The sequence below is a fragment of the Anser anser genome (genome assembly GCF_964211835.1).
Source record: "Anser anser genome assembly, chromosome: 1".
NCBI classification, from domain to species: Eukaryota; Metazoa; Chordata; class Aves; order Anseriformes; family Anatidae; genus Anser; species Anser anser.
In genome coordinates, this window is record NC_139720.1 from 189810851 (window position 1) to 189832204 (window position 21354).

General features: G+C 41.1%; 1 protein-coding gene and 1 long non-coding RNA gene across 2 annotated transcripts in view; both read left to right on the top strand.

The window, feature by feature from the left end:
* UBL3 (ubiquitin like 3) overlaps positions 1-21354 on the top strand; it is a 57460-nt gene that overhangs the window by 16647 nt on the left and 19459 nt on the right. The window lies entirely within an intron of this gene.
* LOC310904565 overlaps positions 1-21354 on the top strand; it is a 45221-nt gene that overhangs the window by 15691 nt on the left and 8176 nt on the right. The window contains exon 2 of the long non-coding RNA XR_014588445.1: positions 1-21354. This exon is cut by the window's left edge and continues 14564 nt beyond it; it is cut by the window's right edge and continues 8176 nt beyond it. This is a non-coding gene — a long non-coding RNA (uncharacterized lncRNA).

A 21354-nucleotide genomic window follows, 5' to 3' on the forward strand; every position in this document is an offset into this window, starting at 1 on the left:
AAATAGCTAGGACGTTACTCTGCACACCTTCAGTTTGTCACATCAAAATATAAAATATAAAACTTTGTCTGTACTCTGCAAGGCTTTGAGAAGTGGTGAAGAGGGCTGTGTTGAGGGAGATACCTTCGCTCTTCCCTACGCCGTATGATAAAGTTTTTTTTTGCAAAGTAGCTGCAGGGAATTGTTTCAAACCAATAAATCTCCTTCCCACCCCAAACCCTGTGATGCAAAGCAAAGATATTGGAATTGCTATTTTCTCCTTTGGCTGGAAGTACAAGATGTTAACCCCGAAACTTTTCATTTTTCTGAGGGTGGAAATTGTCTCAGACATAAGAAATGTAGATTAGGATATAATCTGTAGAAACATAGTGTTTATTCTCAATATTAGTGTATGCACTACAATACATGCTTAGCGTTGTTTCATTTGAGAAATATTCTAAGGCTATTTAAATATTGTAGCTTGGTTTAGTTAAAAGCCTATTTTCAGAGACTTGAAGCAAAGACCAATTTCATAACCTGTGCCACCATCTGTTAAATGCACGAGGAGCTTATTTTTTTTCTGGATGGGTTTTAGCCAGCTGTCCATTTTGCTCTGTTGCCTGGATGGAGGCGTGCATTTAAGAATAACACAGTAGGCTTTCTGTGAGTTGACACAAAAGCGTTTTTTTTTTCTTTCTTTCTTTCTTTTTAATCTAAGACTCCTTTAGCTTGTCTGACACTTCCTTAAATTTAGTCTTTGGCTGAGGAGTGTATTTGAAATCTTTCCTCTGTCTCACTGCTTTCATCTTCTGCTGTGTAGGGCTGGAGCTGTTCCCCCGGACAGGGCGTGCGCCTTCTCGCCGGGCGTGCGTGGGTCCGCCTGCTAGCCGCAACCCAAAGGCCTTTCTAATCCTCTTGACATCTAACCCAAGCAGCACCGAGTTAATCTGTCTGGCATCCCTCTTACTTCGTCTGACCCTGCGAGATGATGCAGCTTTTTGTAACTTTAGAGTCTTTCAGATGAGTGTTTTGGGACGGTGATGGCAGACCAGTAGAGTTGGCTGAATTTTTGGGGTTTACTGATTTTCCTTTTTAAATGTTGTCTTTGTGATAAGTAAGACCGAGACTCAATACTGCTGTCAGGTTGACCTGGCAGATTCCAGTATTGTGCTACTGTTATGTTTAATTGTAATTTATGGAAGGGCTAATTACACAAGGAAAAAAAGTCAGTATTTGCAAAAATCTGGGAAAACAATTGCCGCAGGTCAGTTAATCATTCTGTTTTGTTGAGCAGTTTGCAGCAAAATAAACTGTATTGAGGCAAAAAATCATAAATTGCAGAAAATTGCTTAAAATTAGAAACCAGTTCTTTGCTGACTGCAATTTAGAGCTGGCTTTAAAATGTAATTCTGGAAATTCATCCTCCTGACTCCCACAGGAGTTTTGCTCATTTAAAATTGCAAACTAAAGCTCAAGTAAAATCGAGCAGAGATTCTAGCAGGGAAACTACCTAAGGCAAGGCACAGTATTTTCTGGCTTGGATTTCCATCGGATACCTTGCGGGCTGTGTCTGATTATTCCCCCTTAGGATGACAAATCTTTTGCTGGCCATCCATGAGCAGTCAGTTTGAGCCTGGGCTAGGAGAGGCTTTGGCTTCACTCAGTGTGGGAATCCTTGTGTGTTTCTTCTTCCTCGCAGAGTTAGCAAGAGGTGTCTGCACTGCTGAAAAGCACGAAACCCCTGAATTCAGCGTTGTTTATGCATGCTTTAGCCTCTTCTCATCCTGTTGAGCTTTGTTTTCTGTTCTGTCTCGGGGCAGCTTGGCAAAGGGGTGTTTGCAGTGGCTGCAGAGTGTAGATAGGCACGAGAAGTGGGAACAAGAATTTGAAGCTATTGTATGGAGGGCAGCTGGGATACTAATCAAGCTATCGTATCAAAACACTCAAAATGCCTGCTCTTATATTCACGTATCGGTTGGATAACCTGCGCTTGAATTAATCGCATCCAGCTTCAGCTGTTTGTACGTGGCTTGCTTTGGCTTAACTTTATTGGCCCAACTCATCAGAGGCTTACTCTAGGAAGATCAAGGACCTCAAATCTATGCTTTTAAAATCTCCTTTGCCCCAGCCGCTGTCTTCAAAGTCTCACTGGAAGCTTTGTAGCTAAAACCTGCCAATATAATGTCATTGCAAGACAGCCCATTTATCTGTGTTCCTGGCAGGGGGGCAGCCCCGGCAAGCACTAATGTCTTCATTCAAACATTTTAATGAACCAGTGGACAAAATTGTGATGTCAGCTCACCCCCCACGCACTTTCCGTTCAGTCATTATGTAGACGTGACTAGCCAGGTAACACCTGCCCTCCCATGGCCATGTTTCCACCATGTCCTTAATAGCAGGATTCAGTTGTTGGTCATGCAGCCTAAAACAAGAATCGGTCAGTGAATGATTTGATGGAGAAGCAATCTGGCAGAAATTCTCCCAAAGCTTTTCCACGTCTGACTTAAAACCACTCATCCAATGATCCCAGAAAAACAGCAGAAAGTAGGACTATGCCTCTTGTCGACAGCTTGCAGTCACAAGAGTGTAGATGTAAAAGATGCTCTCTACAGACAGCCAAACTAGCTGAATGCTGGAGATCTCCACGTGCTTGCATTTATGTAAGCACCGACGTACTGAGACAATACTAATTTCCAAGTAGGACAGCAACAGTGAACGTGGCTTAAAGGATTAGTTGCTTGTCAGGGAAAAAATCGTTTTGTTTTTGTTTTGTTCTGGATGTTAATAGTAAAGGCCACCTGAATGCATAAGTAATGTTCATTTTAAAATAGTTCTTGCTGTTTGATGTAAATTTCAGACAAAATTGTATAACATAACCAACAAGAGAATTAAGGAAATAAAGCTATTTGACCTTAATACCTTTTTGATGCAGTTTTTACAAGTAAACGTGGCAGTCGATCCTTTCTTGCATTCCTGGTGCCATGTTTATCAGACTTTCATCTTCCCACCGGTGCTGCTGTATGGAAGGATGGGGGACTGGGGAAACGCTGGAAATACCTGGGTCTAACGTAAGTTCTTTTTCCAGAAGTTATTAGTTGGACTTAAACGTCTTGGTGGAGCCGCCAGACAAGGTCTTTGATGGTCTACTGATTTAGCAGTGTCTTCATATATGGAATGTGTTTAATACAAATGGTCTTCAAAAGTCAGAAAGTCCGTATTTATAGGTTACAGAGCCATTTAGGTTGGAAGTGACCTCAGGAGGTCCTCTAGCCCGAAGCAGAGCTGTCCACAAGAGCAGCTCAAAGCAGGGCTGTCCTCAGGGGTAGGAGAGGTTGCTCAAGCCTTGTCCTCTTGAGTTCCGTGTGTCCAAGGATGCCAGTCCCACTGCCTTCAGGGCAACCTGTGCCAGAGCTTAAACCACCTCTGCCTGGAGACTTCATCTGTGCATACAGCCAGAATTTCCCTTGCTGCAGCCTCTGAACATCAAGATGCTTCAAAACACCGACATTTTAGGTCTTTGAATAAGACCTTTCAACCAAACTGCTTCAGGATTCCTTGCACTTTAGTCTGTAAGTAATTAAATGATTTTATATTCTTAGTGTAGAGCAAGTTTGCCTGTGCGTAGTAGTTTGAAGAGCGACCTGTGAAGTTTTATCAAAATAAGCTAGCATTTCTGCATTCCATTGTAGATGGAACAGTTTTGGTTGTATAAATATTTATTGAAAAATTAGCTTAGCTGGACAATTTTTCTTTGTATTTCATCTCGTTTAGTTATTTAGGTAACAGTGGGAGAGATGCATTTATTTGGGGGGTTAAGAGACACTTAAAAAATAGCAAGACGTTTCAGTTAAAAATACATAGCTGAACCAAGGACAGAATTCTCCCCAAATGGTGAACAGCCTCTTGTATGTCTGAAACTTTGGATAGTAGTGAGTGATGAGATTTTTATAAGGCAAAAGCTATAAACAAGGACAAGATTTTTCTTTTCTTGTTGCTCGTAGCAGGAAAAAAAGTAGTTTAACAATATATGCACAGTGTTATATTCTCCGTTTGGTCTTTTGGGGCCAGAAGTTAACCTTTAGTTCCTTGCATTTATATTAACCTCTGTATGGTGACCTCGTATGCTCTGTTTAGTGTGTTTTTGGTGTTCCTAACTTTATTTGAAGCATTCAGGCTGATGAAAGAAACAAACAGAAAAAAGGGAAATACATAGGCACCATCAAAATGTCTAGTACTTATGGAAAAAAAAGGTGCAATTTCTCTTTAAGTTCTTTAAAAAACTGCATTGTGTTTGATAAACTTCTGAAAATATGTATTACGAGAGAGGTTCTCATCTCTAAAATATGCATCCTGGTGGGATTTGGTGGTAGTTGCTAGAAAGGAAGATGGTCTTCTGGAACCAACTTTTGTATTTTTCTTTAGTTACAGGAGAGGAGATGGCATCACTTAGTGGGCTTGTCCCTGGCTGGGCAAATACTTGACTTGTGCTTCACTGTGGATGCTTTACATGGATGTGCAACTATACCTCACTATTTCTGTCTAACAAGTAAACTTTTATTTCAATATCTGTTCCCCTGGCTCTGTTTTTCTCAAAAACACTTCAGCTTTTTGAAGCATGATGAAATACAACTGCCGTTCTCTAGTTGCACCCTACAAGGCCAGGCACCAAGACCTGTGCTTGTCACTTAAAGATAATGCCACATTAAACGTACCTTACCTACATCTGCATGTTCGCAAGCAGTGTCATCCTTGCAGCAGGTTCTGAAATTCCTGAGTAGTATTTTAGGTGATGTTCTCCAGTTTATAACTGCTTGTTTGTGTCCCTTTTGCTTTTCTGTTCTAGTACGAAGTGTAAGCATGCACTGAGTGAATGAAGAAAAGCATGCTTTATGGTACTTACATGTTAAGGGAATGTTTATGGCTGCTTATAACTGGCTTTTTCAATCCTTGCGGATTTACCGAAAAAAATATCCATGCTCATTGCTCAAAGGTGGAATTTCAGCACTGGAAATAAAATTAAAATTACAACATAAACCACCCAGACCAACTGTAAAGCTTTATAGGCTCAGTAAGAGGTTTGGGTAGCATTCTAGGGAAGTAAAGCTTCAGAAGATCCACACTTTAATGAAAATAGCATTATGTATTTATTATAAATATAAACTGTGAGGAGGAAAGATGATGCTGATTTAATGAGTTTGCAAAGTGACCTTTTAGTAATCTTATTAGTCACAGGAGCAAAATGATTTAAAACACGCAAAACAGCAGCAACAACAAAAACTTCAAACCCCAGATGATTTTCTGAATAGGTATTTATTCCCTGCAATGTGTTTTATTTCTAAACAGATCCAGGGGATGGTTTAATAAACTTACGCTTAATTGCAATTGCCAAGGGATGACTGCATAAAAGGAGAATTGTTTTTTTGGGTGGTTTTATATACCAACTATTGAAGAAGTTCTGATAAGACATGCTTTTCTTCCTTGTACTTTTGCCTAGCCTTAGAGTCCTAAAATCCATGGTCCAGCTGTGGGAAGAGCTGCATTAATTCAGGTGTAATGAAGACAGCCATGTGTTGGTAGAGAAACAGATGTACTTTGTTTTTTTCGTAGATAATGTAATGGTGGAGGTTCTGTAGATTACTACAGTGCCAGCTGGAAATTGTGCTGCGCCCCTTGCCAAAGTGCTGAAGCTTCCCTTTTCATGAGCTTGCTTCATCGGGGCTTTCTGCAGGTTCCAGTTCCAGTAAGCACGAGGCTGGTCTGTCCCGGGGGTCAGGAGCATGAGTCGATGAGCCGAGAGAGTGACTTGTATACACAAGGGACTTGTGGTTGGATCGCTGAGCTCGAGAGGTGGTGGTTGGGTTTCTGCCCGGAGGCTGGCTCCAAGCAGACCCACAGGGGTCTGTTGTAGGACCCGGCTCATTTAATGTCTTTATCGGTGACCTAGAGGAGGAAACAGAGGCTCACTTGTCAAATTTGTGAACACCGAGCTGGAGGTGCAGTTGGCCTCCCCAGGGGCCCCTTGACTTGGCATTGGTATGCGTCTGGAATAGTGCCCAGCTTTGGGCAGCTTGTCCTGTACCATGCTGGTAGGAGCTGTATCGATCAGCTGGAGCATGGTCAGCAGAGGCCACCGGGATGGTCTGCAGGGGAGCGTTTGACCCCCAAGAAAAGGCTGAGGGAACTGGGCTTGTGCAGCCTGGAGAAGAGGTGGCTTTGGGGAGACCTATGCCAGCCCGCTTGTACTTACAAGGAGGTTGTCTAAAAGGTGGAGCCAGGCTCTTCGCTGAAGTAAAAAGGTGAGAGAATGAAGGGCAATGGTCATAAGTAGGAACAGGAGAAACCTTGAATTAAGGAGAAGAAATTACTGTAACAGTAACTGGTGGCATTATGTTTTTTTGTTCTTGCATTCATCTTCCATATAAAACTTCTTTAACCCTTTCCTAAATTTGCAACCCATTTTGTGTCCAAGTACATTTTCCTCCGTCTTGTTCCTTGCTCGGGAAGTTACCTTGCTAGAAGCTAGTGAAAGAGTTTCCTCCTTTTGCTGATGTGTGGTGAACCAAACCACCCTGTGTGACTTCTGTGAGGCACGTATTTCAGCTCTGTCGGCTGGCCAGCACAACATGCTGGAAAGGCAAGATGCTTGATAAATTTGCCCAACTCTTAAGCTGAAGGACTGCTTTGTTGTTAGTAAGTTACCTTGAAATAATCGTCAGTTAAATCTAGGTTGAGGTAAAATTCAAAACCACGCGATAATATTTCAAGTAGAAAATGTGATAGAGAACAAATGCAGAAAGAGGCGAGGTTACAGCTAATTGATCTACAGTGAGACTGAATCTGGAATATCTCCTTCTTGTGCCCAGATGGCTTGTTATGTTTTATTTCTAGAAACCCACCTTGATGGGGATGTTGTCCCTTTGTGTTACCTTCCATATATATGTACTTGCTTCTCTTGGGACATCTCTTAAATCCTGGACTTTCTGAAAATCCTGGAAGTCTGTGAACATATTTAATCTCTCACTTGAAATGCTTTATTTACACTTAAGAGGACGTCTCTCACTGTGCTAACACAAGTGTTGCCTTGCTTCTTTGAACATGTAAATGCTATTTTGTTCTGTAAAGTGTCATTTCCTATTATGTCTTTGTTCAGCTTTTTGCAACTAAAGAAGACGTAAGACCTTTGTTCTTCATTCTGTGCCCTTTCAAACCTGTAAATCTTTGAGAGAAATGTCCTCTTCAACTACTACTTTTACTTTTGTCCAGCACTCGCTAAGTAACACACTTGTTACTAACCTCTGAATGAGCTGAACGGGTATATTGCGCTGTTGGTTGTGGATTTGGGACCAGACGTGGCAATAAATTACAGCTGTGGGATGGTAATGGACTTGAGGTAGTCTGTCCTTCAGGGATGCTCTAATATTGTTTTCTCTTGTTCCTTCTGCAGCGTCTTTATTGCGTCCTCCTTTGACTCATGAACTCCTTTTCACTCCCAGCTTTCTTGGGGAGATTTGCCAACGCTGTGCTGGGTACTTTGCTCGGTCACGTTTGCGTACACAGCTCTCTGCTCCGTCTCCCTGCTTTGACTTTACTAAACTCCTCCTTGCCCACAGGCACAACAATCTGCGGCCTGTGTTGTACAAAAACCTCTGTAGTCTGGGTTTTTCTCCTGGATTACGTTCTCTTTACGTGCAACTTAGGTTCTCTTTACTTGTCCCTCCAGCTGAGTTCCCCTCTTCTCATCTTTCAGTCACTGCAGCACCCTTTTCTCTGGCCCCTTACATGCTTCCAAAACAATCAGCAAAGACACAGATGTAATGCTGGCATCCTCAATATATCCACTCACTGTCACTTTCTTTCCTAGATCATGGGGGAAAGAAAAAGGTTGCTCAACTTCGTGTCATACGTTGTTTGGCTTTCAGTGGCAGCTGCTCCTGCATATGCACCTCATGATCCAGTGAGAACGTTTGACCTTTATCCTGTGCTGCCTGTTCTTTTCAGAAAGAGTACTGAATGCGCCAGCTGTAAGATTAACATTTTCCATCCTGAATTTTTGTGATATTTGCAAGAAATTTGACAGCACATAGGCGATGTTCTGTGACCACAATAATATTTTAGTAATGAAAAGTGCAGTGTCGCCCTGTTTAAGAGGGGTTAAATATTCAAGGCAACCTGAAAACTGCAAGATGGACATGAAAGATGCAAATGGGGTGAGCAGCTGCTCACAGCAGTGGGAAAATGGAGAGGACAAGAGTTTTGAAATAAAATACAAGCCGACTTTGGGTTGTGTTTGGACCAAGCTACCTGCAGGTGGAATGAGTAGTCAGGTACGTAGGAGGCTAAATTGATGGAAAGTGGTTCGATGTATAATGTCAGGTAACTGTATGAACATAAATGAGTCACCCAGGGCTGGGTGTTGGTAAGCAGAACATGCTGCTAGAAGAGGAAAAAGTAAGAAAATAGATAAGAACACTGATAAGAGGCGGGGAGGGTAGAGAGCACACGGGATCACAGTGGTTGAGAGAAGACAAGGGATTAAGTGGAGTCATCGGAGTGCTTTATTAGCAGTTCTTGCTCACCTTTCAGAAATAAATTAATTTCTGGCTTCCTGACAAGTCACAGTGGTACAGGGGAGGTGATGTGATGCGTGTTCTCTAGCGATCTGTGCTGTTCTGCTCCCAAAGAGTGTGAACATAGCCACCTAGGAAGAAGTGAAGCTAATGGTATAGGATGATTCACGAGGGAACCTGAACGCGATAGGTAAAGCTCATACCAAGATTTCCTCGGAGTGGTATTCATCGCCGTGTTGCTGTGGGTGGCTGGCTGATTTCTTCACTTGTTTTTCCTTCTTTGTGTCATTTGCATCTAATTCACGGCGAGCTGAAGTAGGAAATAAACCTTATCTGCAGACAGCAGCGTTGCCCGGCGAATTAATTATCGGAAACCTATCAGCTGAAATGCCATCCGCTAGGAGCAACTTGTGAAGCTTCCCTTTAAGATACAGCATCTTCAGGAAGGACTGAATGATGTGTTAAGCTTGGTCTAACGTGGCTGCCAAGATAACTGGAAATAGATTAATTTTCCTCTCACGTTGGAAGGTGGCTATGCATCTATAACCTCTAAATGTTGCACGTTAAATCACTCAAGCCTTACCATTAGACCTTCTAGTTTTCTATTTCTATTTGACTTGATACAATTATTTAAACTTTGTAAAAATGAGCCTTTTTGGTTAAAATACATGGAAGCATGCCTCCTTCCTCCCTGTATCTTCGCTGCTCTCAGAAGTGGTCCTTTCATTCTGGTCCTGCTTTTGACAACCAAAGCCAGTGCTATCTGAAGTGAGAGCTAGCGTAGGAAATCTCAGCTTTGGAGGTGGAAGTCTGAGTATTAAGTGTGATCAGTGGCAGAAGGCTTAAATTGGAAGCCTTGGTCAGGTTAACCATCCCTTTCCTTGTAACACTGTGTATTAGTAATGCAGAGAATCTGGGTCTGTCTTGCCTAAAAATGTTTTTCTGGACATGTCAGCATTGAATACAACCTGTGGTGTTAAACCCTGGAAATGTACTAATATTGTTTCAAGAGCAGTTGAGATCATTGTGACAGTAAAAAATAAAATAAAAATATAGTAACTCAGCTAACCGTTTATTGTACATAAAAAGATCTAATCTGTGAAAAGATATTAATTATTTGTAGTTCACAAACTTAATGCCTGCCTTTATGGAAAGGGGAAGAAAGCAGTGTTATTTCAAGAAATTAAATATTTGTTCTGCCTTTGGTGCTACTTTCATGTTGGATGGCTGCAAAGGGGGGAAAAAAAGCATTTGGACTAATAACAAAGTGTGCTCTGACATAGAAATAAATGAATAAAAGGCTAGCACAGAAACACGTTCAAATTCTTGAAGTACCATTGAGTAACCGAAGGTTGGTCTCTTGATCGGAAGCTGTAAGACCTTTGGACGTGTCTGAACGCAGAGTGCTTGTTGTGGCTCTCATTGGGTTGGTGCTTTGTAGCTGTTGATGGAAAATCTGTTAATTTTGGAAGCTGGTGGTTCAGTAATTTTATGCTGTGTGCAGTGAACCAGTGCCTGTGGTAGGAACTGGTGAAAAATATTTGTGTTTGTTTTTTTTTTTTAAGCTCAAGCCAAGGGCTTGTACCTAGAGCATACTTCTGTACCCATTTCTAGGGGTGGTATGTCCAACTAAGCCTATTCATCTTGCTGTCTTGCTTATAGGATATATATATATAAGCAAGATATATGTCCTATAAGCTTATTTATCTTTTCCCTGTTCGTACCTCATAGTGTTTATCTGCTGCTGGCTTCTGTGCAGGAGAAAAATCGTATGAAAGCTGCGAGCGTTTTTGGAGGGACCGAAGGGAGCGTCAGGAGGTCCTTGTCATCACTGATATTTCCACTTGGTTTTCTTCTGACTGCCTTTCAGCAAAGCAGGAGCAGCTCTTGGAGGATCTCTTCGTTCTGGGGCAGCAGTGGTCAGAGGGCCAGGTTCCCCACGAGAAGATGGGTGCTGTGGGGCTCTTCTGTCCTCAGCTCCCGTGGAACCGCTGTCGTACCCATCCCCAGCATAGCTGGTTGATTGAGGAGGGGAAAAGAATTAAAAATCACTCTGACTGTGTCTCTTCTGCGGTTTGTGATGTCAGTTACGCTTCCTTCCTTGATGAAACAACCAGTAATAACAGGGGAGTATTAATTACCGTTGTATTTTTGTTTGGAGACTTTGGAAGCCTTTAGCTGAGGAGCGTCTGCTCTCTCTCTGAAGGAAGAAGCAGGCTAAAATACTCTTTTGATTTACGTCCTGCTACTCATTTAGCTTACCACAAGTACCATCCCTCTGTGAAAGTGCTGTTACCAAACCACAAAAGGAATAATTAGTAGGCAAGAGACATTTGGTTCTGTGTTGCAATTTGGACAGTCCTGAATAAACGTGTTTGTTCCTGCCCCCCCCCCTTCCCTATGTTTTGCTGTATTGATTATGAGTATTTCATTAAAGACCAAAGTTATGTTCTTTCAAAAATTCCTGCAGCTTAGACTTAGTGCACTTTGATTTCAACTTTGTCTCTAATGGAAATATTTCATTGTGAATTATATTTACTGTTGAACGCTAGCTACTCAGAGCACATTATTTTCTACAGATTATTAGCCATTAAATTCAAGAAGGAACATGAATTTAGATGTGTATATATATGCAAGGGTGAAAATATTGGTTTTTGGGTAAAATGACACTTTCTTGACTAAATGCAGTCTTTTAAAATAGATCAAATGTTAATTGGCCACATGCTGAATTATTACCTTTTGGGACATTTAAAAAAAAATCTTAATCCTTCATTAGAGGTAAGAAAAATGATGGGAAAGTGCTGTAGGAGTTAACCTCTAAGAGCTTTTTAATCCTACAGCACTTCACTGTACAAGGAAAGTTTAAAAAGATGTCAAGTTTTAAGTACTTGGTAGAATTTACTGGTTTGTTTTAATGAGGCAAAAGATGTAACTTAATAAGAATCGTTGTGAAAATGATTGTCGTGTCAGTGTCAAACAGAGCTGTTCATTTTCAAGAGCAAAAAATAGTCATTAATGGCAGGAAAACATCCTCCAGGTGTGATAGTGTGGAACCGAGACACCCCGTCCAGGATTTATTCCTTTCTGAGGTATGCAGAACAGGGTTGTGTTAAAATCAGACTCTGGCTGTGTTAGGTTCTTGGATTGACCTTCGATGGTATTTTGTATTTCTTCAGCTTAATGTAAAGAGGACGGAAAAGCTCTAAACTTCTGATCATACTCTCACCAGTTTTGTTTCTTTAACTTCAGTTCTACATCACAAAATGGTGTGGTACTCTTCTATATATTGTTTTACTCTAATTTTAAACTCTGCATTAAAATTTAGGCCTGGCAAAACTGCAGTTTGTGGAAACTTTCCAATTTAGGGGAGATTTGGTTGGGTTGACTTGTTTTGCTGTATGGTGAAATACATGGTACAGAGATCCACCCGCAAGTTGGTTTCATCTGCAGGTAGTTTTTTACTGAGGTACAAGTAATATTGTAATTAAGAATTATGGAAGTGTTTGATAATGTATGACCATTCCCTTTTTATTTTTATGTATTTTTAATATTAGTTTGCAGAGTAATGAGGAAAGGTAGAGGTATAATTTGCAAAGGAGGCATCTCAGCAGCCTCAGAAGTCTAAACTGTGAACTGACAAGCAAGCTAGAACGTAGGACTGAAGAACTGTCTCAGCTTTCTTTTCCTTTTAGGACACTGCAAGTTACTAATATTGTAGGTAGAATGACACTGTTAATAAAATCGGGTTCTACAGGTAGTGTGTCTAAATTTTTCATAGGGGTGTTGAACGTGAATTATTTTTCTATAATGAATATGCAGTATGATGACTAAATATATGTATTCCAGGTAATGATTAAAAAGCAGTGTTAGAACTAGTCGCTTTTCCACTACTTAATCTATTTTCTTACAAGCACCTGTGTTCAATTCCTGTTTTGAAGTTTCAGGTCATCTGCCCTTCTCTTGCTCTGATTTTTTTAAAAGACCTTTCCAGAGGCCTGTTCTTGTTTCGATACTGAGCACGTTGAAGATTGTTCTGTGACGTCTGTTACTTTTCCCACTGTAGTTCGTGTGTTTGCAATGTAAGTAATAAAATGAAGTCTTTACATTCCTTAATGTAATACTACTTACTATGGACAGTGCCTTTCTATTCACATCTAAAGAAAGGAAGAGGGATTATGGGGCAAGGAAGTGTTCTCTGTTCCAGAATTTGGATGGGTGAAGGGGGTGAGGTTGATGCTGTTTAACATAGGAGCACACATGCGGTCTTTCCCATTTGGTTTTAAGAACATGACACCGAGGCTTTCGTGATTTGAGAATTTGCAGGTAATCACAGTAATGGTCTCTCCTTCGGAGCGCAAATAGCACCCTGATGACTTCACTGACGCACTTGGGGAGGAAGGTGAAGATGATCAGCTGCTTCAGTACTTGCATGAATAGCTAATTAAACTTCTTAATCCTACCTTTGAGGCGTGCAGCAGCGGGAAGGTCTGAGATATCATGGGTTTTGAAAGCAAGCTGTACTTGCTATCTTGCAGTTCTCTACTGCAGTTCTTAAAATATGAAACTCCTTTTTATAAGGATAGAATATAATCTTTGACGTCTGTTAAAGTTTCAAAACCTTTGGCACAGGGGCATTTTGGGCGAGCTTTTATTTGGGACGTGCTGTGTTATATATCTTTAATTGATATTTCTGTGAAAGGTCTGCAACTCGAGAGGCTGAGGCGATTGGTACCTTGGCTTTATTTATTTATAACCGATTGGCTGTGATTTAGAGCCTTGTAGGCTCCCCTCAACTTTACAAAGCTTATAGCTGACTGCCATCAGTCTCATGTTGTGTTCATCACTGTTGTACTTCATTTCCTTCTGTTTGCTGTTATTCCCGTGCTCCTCTGTTCTGTGCAGGCTGGAACTGTTTCTGTTGGGTTCCTCTTGGTTTTGTTCTTTGAGGGAGACGCTTTCCAGGCTCCACAGGTTTTTGTAGCCTGTCATCTTGTTCCACTTCTACAGGTTTCATTTGTCTTTCTTCTCTGGGCTGCCTTATTTAGTTTCTTACTTTTTTGTAGTGGTTTCAAACTTTCTATTAGTGTCTTCAATTAACAAAATTAATTGTTGCGCACTGGTTACAGTTATTAGACTAAGTCAGAACTGAACCGTGCCAAGTGGTGCTCAGGGTTGATCTGCCTTGTAACATGGGGATGTTCAAATTCCAGACAGTATCTGGCACAGCGTAGGCTTATCCAGCATACAAATCCTTGACTTGTAATATAAATGCTGCACAGTATTCATGCAACACTTACTTTGTATAATTTGAGAGGCTGTTTATTTAAGTAAACAGTCTTGCCTGTTGAGGTAATCAATGAAATACAGTTATATGCGCATGAGAATTCATTACGTTATTTGAAAACTAATTTATGAGTGAGGATGTTGATATGAAAAGCAGATGATGCTACGGTTGTGTCTGGCACCACTACGTGACAGTATCACTAGTCGCAGGTTGATGCGGATTGACTCTTCAGCTGAATAGTTGCCCAGGCCGAGGGTAGCTTAAGACAATAGTGGTCTTGATAGCTGTTTTGTATGACAAACGCACTCTTCTTCTAAATGCCAGATCCTCCTTTCAGCTTTGTGTAAGGATTTGTCTCCCAAACTGTTGGGAAGAATGAAGTGGTTCTGACTGCGTGGACTTGCGTTCCCTTCGCGTAGAGCAGCTGTATTTTCTATGCTGTCCTGTGAGTATGTTCTTGAACCTTTGTAAGAAATAGTTATATCAACAATTCTGCTACTGTGCTGTAATTACGACTTAGTAAATAGCAGGAAAATCCCTTGGCTGATAACTAGAAACTTTTAAGCTACGTTAGTGTTAACATGAGGTTGTGTACACAGCGTTGTCATTCAGTCAATACCTACGTGCTTATTTCCCTGAAAGATTCATGCTAAAGGGTGTTGCATCTCCTGGCAGAGAGCTTGCTAAAGCCTTTTCTCTCCGAACGCATGGCTGAACCAACCTTCTTAAGGTCGTGACAGCAACTGTGAAGACATGGCATCTTTCTTTGCTGTAATGAAAAGTATAGATTTTTTTTTTTCCAAATCCTTTTTGTTAAGGATTAGTTTTGTTAAGGATTAGTCATCGTAGCCAAAACACTCATCTGTCCACAACTCCGCACAGAGTCCCAGTAAGAGAAGACATTTGGGCTTGTTTGTTTTTGGGGGTGTGTGTGCTTTCTCTTGTAACATCAAAGTAATGTTTTATTTCAAATAATTACGAAAGTTTAGTAACTGTCTGGGGCAATAATTCTCCATTAACTGTAGTTAGTCATAACCAGTGAGGGTTTTCATAACGTGGTCCATCATTGATTCTATCTTGCCAGACAGTCATGCTTTTTGCTTTAATGAAATAAGGGGTGAGAGGGTCTTTGAAAACCCATCATAGAGTTTGTGGAACTATTAATAAAACACCCTTAGTTTTGAAACATTTCCTCTGTAAATGAGCTATAGCTTAGAAGTGTTATGTGTAAAGCAAAACAAGAACTGTCCGAAAAAGCTCACAATCTGAATACATGAGAAACAAAAGAGAGAGAGAGAGAGATGGGCCGTCTCCATACCTCAGGGAACCTGTGGAGGCCAAGTGACCTGCCATGGCAAAAGGCCAGGAAATGTTCTTCTGGCGTAGGTGAGCGCTGGATGTTTTGCAACCAGTCCTCATCTGGGGAGTAGTATCTGCTGGCGGTATTGACCACAAAAACATGGAGGGGAGGGTTGAGGGTTTGTAATATGACTTGAGTCTGAAATGACTTTATTCTCATAGTGTGTGAGGAAAGAAGCCTATTAAATTCTCCTGGTGCCTGTGTATTTAGATTCAGACCAATTAGTTCAGGGAAGCAATGCTATTTTTTTTTTTTAAGTAAGAAGCAGAGATACTTTGGGGAGCTCTCAATAACATGCCTGTGTAGTTGTCCATATATAGGGTTTTGCAAGCCATAATTAAGATGCAAGCTAGAACACATGTTGCCCCAGATTCACAGAAACCAACCTTACTCACTGCTTTGACACAGAGCAGATGGCTCGTTATAATGTAGTTGTTGATGCAGTAAGAACAAAGAGCCCTGACTGGTGTTGCTTATAATCGCTTCCAATTAAGACTAATGTCTTCAAGAAGGCATCGCTATTTTCCCCTCATGCTAAGGGTTTAGTGAGATCCTAGACTGGAATGACACTCATGCTTAGAAGATGCCTGAATATCAGTTGGTTCTTGAATTTAGTGGGTTTTATAGATTTTTATTTTTTTTCTGGAGGGTTGAAACGAAGCTTTTTTGTGTGATATGATATGATGGTTTTTGCATAGGCTCTAGTTAAAAAAGACAAATGGAGAAAGGAAGAAGATGTTAAGAAGATATTAAATGTGTGCTCTAAAAAGCTTTATTATTATTATTATTTATTATTATTATTTCCCTCACTAAAATCTAACTATCTTTGGGTGAAAAGTCTTCTCCCAGATGGAAAAAGGTTGGTTTAGACCTACTGTGACTTCACAGCACCTGGCCAGGCAGATCCAGTTCCCTTTGGATGTCCTTGGCCACCGCAGTGGGCAGAGCTCCCCAGAGCCGTCGGGGAGGCACAGGGGTACCGCATCTGGAACTGGATCTACCAAGGAAGTTGAGCAGTAAGTTTACAGCTGGTGAACTGTGCGGTTCTTACTCCATAGACGGCTTAACGATACTGGAGGAGGAGGCCAAAATGCAAGGGCAGCTTTAACTGTCCAGTCATTAGTAGATAGTCCGGACTAGCAAGTGCTCTTCATGGTGGAAACAGGCTAAGAATTACTACTAGGCTGCCAGCTGGTTGGGAGGGCACATGCACGTGACTACTTTGCAGTAACAGCAAGGTGGATAATCACAGCATCACAGAATTGTAGGGGTTGGAAGGGACCTCAAGAGATCATCGGGTCCAACCCCCCTGCCAGAGCAGGTTCCCTAGATCCAGGTATTTATTATTCCCTAGAGCAATAAATAACTGGATCAAACCTTATTTGCCTTATCTTCCATTAACTTCAGTCAGTCGACTTCAGCAGGCTTAGCTTGGGGATGAATTTTTACCACCATGTTTAAATGGAACAACAGTATTTAAGCTTTATATAACCAAGTTTTACGTTTTTGTTGAACATTAAGGGTAATTCCTTGAGGAGGGAAAAATCTAAGGTAAGGAGTGTTCGTTATTCTGAGCCGGAAAGTGCAGACGTAGGTCAAGGTCAAGCTGTTTGCTCCTGAAGAGTTTTATTCTGAATAAATTGGCACCAGCATCACAATCCTTGATCTCTTACCACGTGATTCAGTGTTTTCTCTGGGCTATTTTAGGACAAAAACAATTAGAAAAGGTTGTGTTCTCATTCATATCTAAGTTGATTGCTTTTGCAAGAATAAACAAGATCTATAGTCAGTGAAACATCCATTTTGATTAAATTTTAAACTATCTTCTGCATCAGAGGCAAAAATAAATATATATATAGTGCCCTGTCTCTTGCCTTAAATTATAACAGCTCAGTGATTTAGATAGTGCTTTGGAATGACAAAACTTTGGCTCACTGCCACGATATACAGCCCAGAGAAACTAGGAATCAGTAGCTAATAATAAAAATTTAATTTTATGGTATTTCCACACGAGTGAGCTGTAATATGTCTCTAATTCAAGGTGCAACTCTTCACCTCTGTCCTGTCTTAAAAATACTGAAGACTTTTTCCATTTTATTTTTGATACTTGCTCCCAAAGCTTGAAAAATTTAGTAGTTGCATGCTGTCCAAGATGCAGAATCACACAAGGAGGAGTCGGCAGAATCCCCTAATGACTTTACAGTGATAAACTGCAAACTTGTCTCCCGTTGCGGGCGTTTTTATTGGGATGTAAGTCCTGATAGTCTTAGGGATGGTTTTTGTTGATTCATTGGTCTTATTAATAACTTCATTGGTCTTATTAATAACTTAGAGCTGGTTTGTGGGAATGTTATTTGACTGGACTTCCAGGGGACCACGTCAGTGTTTATTTGTCATTAGGGAGTGATGTGTTTTTTTTCTCAAACTTTTCAAGCTGTAGCATCTATATCAGCTATAATCCCCATGTTTAGTCGCAGCGTGTTATGTACAGTACAGTGAACTGCATTAAAACCATGTAATGCAACAGGTATTGTGAGAGAAAATACAGCAGGAGACAGAACTGGATTCAGAAGGTTGTTTTCTTGTTTTTCTTTTTGCTATAGTCTGATTTGGAACAGATTTGCACTTGATTGTCACTATCCATTTTTTTTGAGGCCTGAAGAACAGCAAATCTTATTAGGCTTTGCATGGAGATTGATTTGTTTCCAAGGAGAACTATCACGGCAGGAATCTTTATGCTTGTGTAGGGTACTAAGGGGTGGTCCCCTCATTTCCCTTTTTCAATAAAAGCAGTTTTTCCCCTTAAAGATTCTTCCAAAGAACTATGTAAATTGGTTAGTTGTGTCTTTTTGTGAGAACTGAAAAATGTAATCTAAGCTTAATACAAAACTTAATACACTAATTTTGAAGTGATCCTTAATTGCTGTTGCTGTCTTGCATTGTACCTGTGGGGGAGTAGGAATAGGGGGAAGAGCAAGGTTTAGGAGTTCTACAATAACAATTAACTGAGATGTGTTTATTTAAAGTTTAAAAACCTTTAAAATAGGAATTAAAATTCAGTTTCCTCTTGCAATGCCTGTTGTATTAATATGGTTTTAATGTAGTTTACTGTACATAAAAACACACTGAGTGTGTACAAGCCCATGGGACCTGATTCTGTGCATCCCAGGGTCCTGAGGGAGCTGGCTGATGGAGTTGTCAAGCCTCTCCCTATCATATCTGAAAAGTCCTGGCAGTCAAGTGGAGTCCCTGGTGCTGCACAAGTCCAAGTGCAAGGTGCAGCACCTGGGTCAGGACAGTCCCAGCCATGAACGCAGCCTGGGTGAAGAACTCACTGAGAACAGCCCTGCGAGAAGTACTTGGAGGTTCTGGAGATTTAGAGTAGATATAAGGAAGAAACTCTTCCCTCAGAGGGTGGTGAGGCCCTGGGCCAGGCTGCCCAGAGAAGCTGTGGATGCCCCATCCCTGGAGGTGTTCAGGGCCAGGCTGGATGGGGCTTTGGGCAACCTGGTCTGGTGGGAGGTGTCCCTGCCCATGGCAGGGGTGTGGAACTGGGTGGGCTTTAAGGTCCCTTCCAACCCAAACCATTCTGTGATTAAGTACAGGGATCGTAGTCAATATGCTATACCACTTTGAACTGCATCTAGGGCGGAAAGTACAAAACCAATAGCTTAATCTCTTGATTTGTGGCAGTCTTCAATATGCACATCCATGCTTACTCCAGCATGTAGTGCAAAAATCAGTGGGGTGTTATAGGAAGTTTGAATACTGCCTTTTACTGACAAAATGCCTGCCTACCTCCTTTGGTTATTATTTTTGTCAATCTGTCTTCCTGATACTGAATTCAGATGAGTGAGCATTCCTCTCAGAAATAATGGAGTTGGCTGGGGAGAGCTTCACTTTTATCTCCTGAAAATTAGCATGTAGAACTAGACAATGTCAATGGCCGTGTGCTGCTTGCTATTATCGTTGTTTTGATTGCCTCTAGTTAATAGCATTTCCCATCAAATGTCCAGTTTATTTTTTGGGGCATTTTGAAATGATTTCTTTATGTTCACTTTTTTGTTGAACTTAAATTCTGGTCAAACTGTAGCTGACTGTAACTGAAAGATTACTTTGAGCTTTGTGTGTTGTCTCATTGACCGATTCTGGTTATAAAATCCTCATACCTCCAAATCCAGTTATGGTGTGCATGGTTTTGTCAAATTTCCATTATGCAGTAGCAGGAAACTCAGATTTCTGCCTCTGTTTTCTCACAGTGCACAAACAGACCATTCAATATGCTTTCCCCAGCCCATCATTAGTTTTTCTTTATTCTTTGTAACCATGGAACAGCTGCATCTGAAACTTCTAGCAACGTGAGTTAAATTGAAATTTAGACCCACAAAATTGGTTAAAGATGGGAAAAGATAATGGATTAAGAAGGGGTGGAAGGTACCCATCTGCCCCTTAGACTTGGAAAAAGCAGCTGCCTTTGGGGCTTTCCTTTGAATTGCGTTTCTTCCTTTGTTAGAGCAATATTTGTTTTCAAATCTGAGCTGTTAGGCATTTCACAAAATAAGCATTCAGACTTTGATGGTCTTAGATCTCTTCTTAAAGATGAGATTGAACTGTCCTAGATAATATTTAGAAGTACCATGTAAATATTCTCTCTATAGAATAAATTAGACCAAATGTTGAATTATATGAGAATTAAATCCAACCTTAAGTGTCTATTGTTATCATTATTCACCTGTAGCGAACTTGTAAGCTTCAAATGCCAGCTGATAGGAGAAGGTGAAAGCAAGGTGATGGCCTTATCCAGTGGCAGCTCTTGAGAAAACAGGGCAGGAGGGTAACACAGATGGTACGCACTGATTCCACTTCTGAAGCCTGGAGTCAAATGCCGGGATGTGTGTCACTAGAAGGCGTTTTTAGGGAGATAAAGATCGGAAAAAAAGAAACTAGCATCTTGTCTTCTTGCTCCTACTCACCAGCTTCTCACATACGCGTCGTGACAAGATGCGCGGTATTATTATTTCCAGTGTTTTGAAATGACTGTTTCACTGTGGTATAGGGATTGCTAAAGTGATCTCTACCAAAATTTCATGTTAATTTGCACTGCGTTAGTTTCTCCATTTCTTGTTGTAGTCAGTTTATTTCAAAGTGAAAATGTGTTTATTCCAACAGTGCCTTGAAAGGATGAGCTTTGAAAACAGCAGCCTTGGATGCCATGTGGTTACCTCTCTGTGCCTGTTTTTCTACCTGTGTATACTAAAGCCTAATTCTAAACCATGGTCTTTTGTATCTTGTAAGTACATCTTATCACTGCAGTGGAATTAGGCAATTCTGTCATAACACGATAGAAATCTGTTTTGCATGAGCACGATGAAATTGCCCTGTCTCTGGCTGATGAGTTATCAGAGTAGGTCTTTATCTGAATCTTTCCTGTACAAGTGGATTATGCAGACAGGCTGAGGGAGCTGGGGTTGTTCAGCCTGGAGAAGAGAAGGCTCCGGGGAGACCCTATAGAGGCCTTCCAGTACCTAAAGGGGTCCTATAGGAAAGCTGGGGAGGGATTCCTTGTCAGGGAGTGGAGTGAAAGGACAAGGGTAATGGTTTTAAATTAGAAAAGGGTAGTTTTAGATTAGGTATAAGGAAGAAATTCTTCCCTCAGAGGATGGTGGGGCGCTGGCACAGGTTGCCCAGAGAAGCTGTGGATGCCCCATCCCTGGAGGTGCTCAAGGCCAGGCTGGATGGGGCTTTGGGCAACCTGGTGTGGAGGGAGGTGTCCCTGCCTGTGGCAGGGGGTTGGAACTGGGTGGGCTTTAAGGTCCCTCCCAACCCAAACCATCCTGTGATCCTATGAAATATTAGATGGTAAAGCGCATCCGTCTTCCACTGGAATCCATTGCATTCTACTGGTTATTTGTGACGGTATCCACATGAACTTAATTTAGTGAACGTTTCCTAGATATTTCTTCTTAAAAGGTAGCCTTTGAACTCACTGGAGGACACTAGTTAATGTATTGCCATTGTTCCAGTGTTACTTGAGCTGAAGTGAGGGAATGGATGAAGTGTGTCCGAGCGGTATGATTTTCAAGTTCAAGAATGTCACAGTTTCTATAGAGACAGCTTGCTCTATCACAGCTACCGAGGTAAATGGTTATAGGATTTTGCTTTTT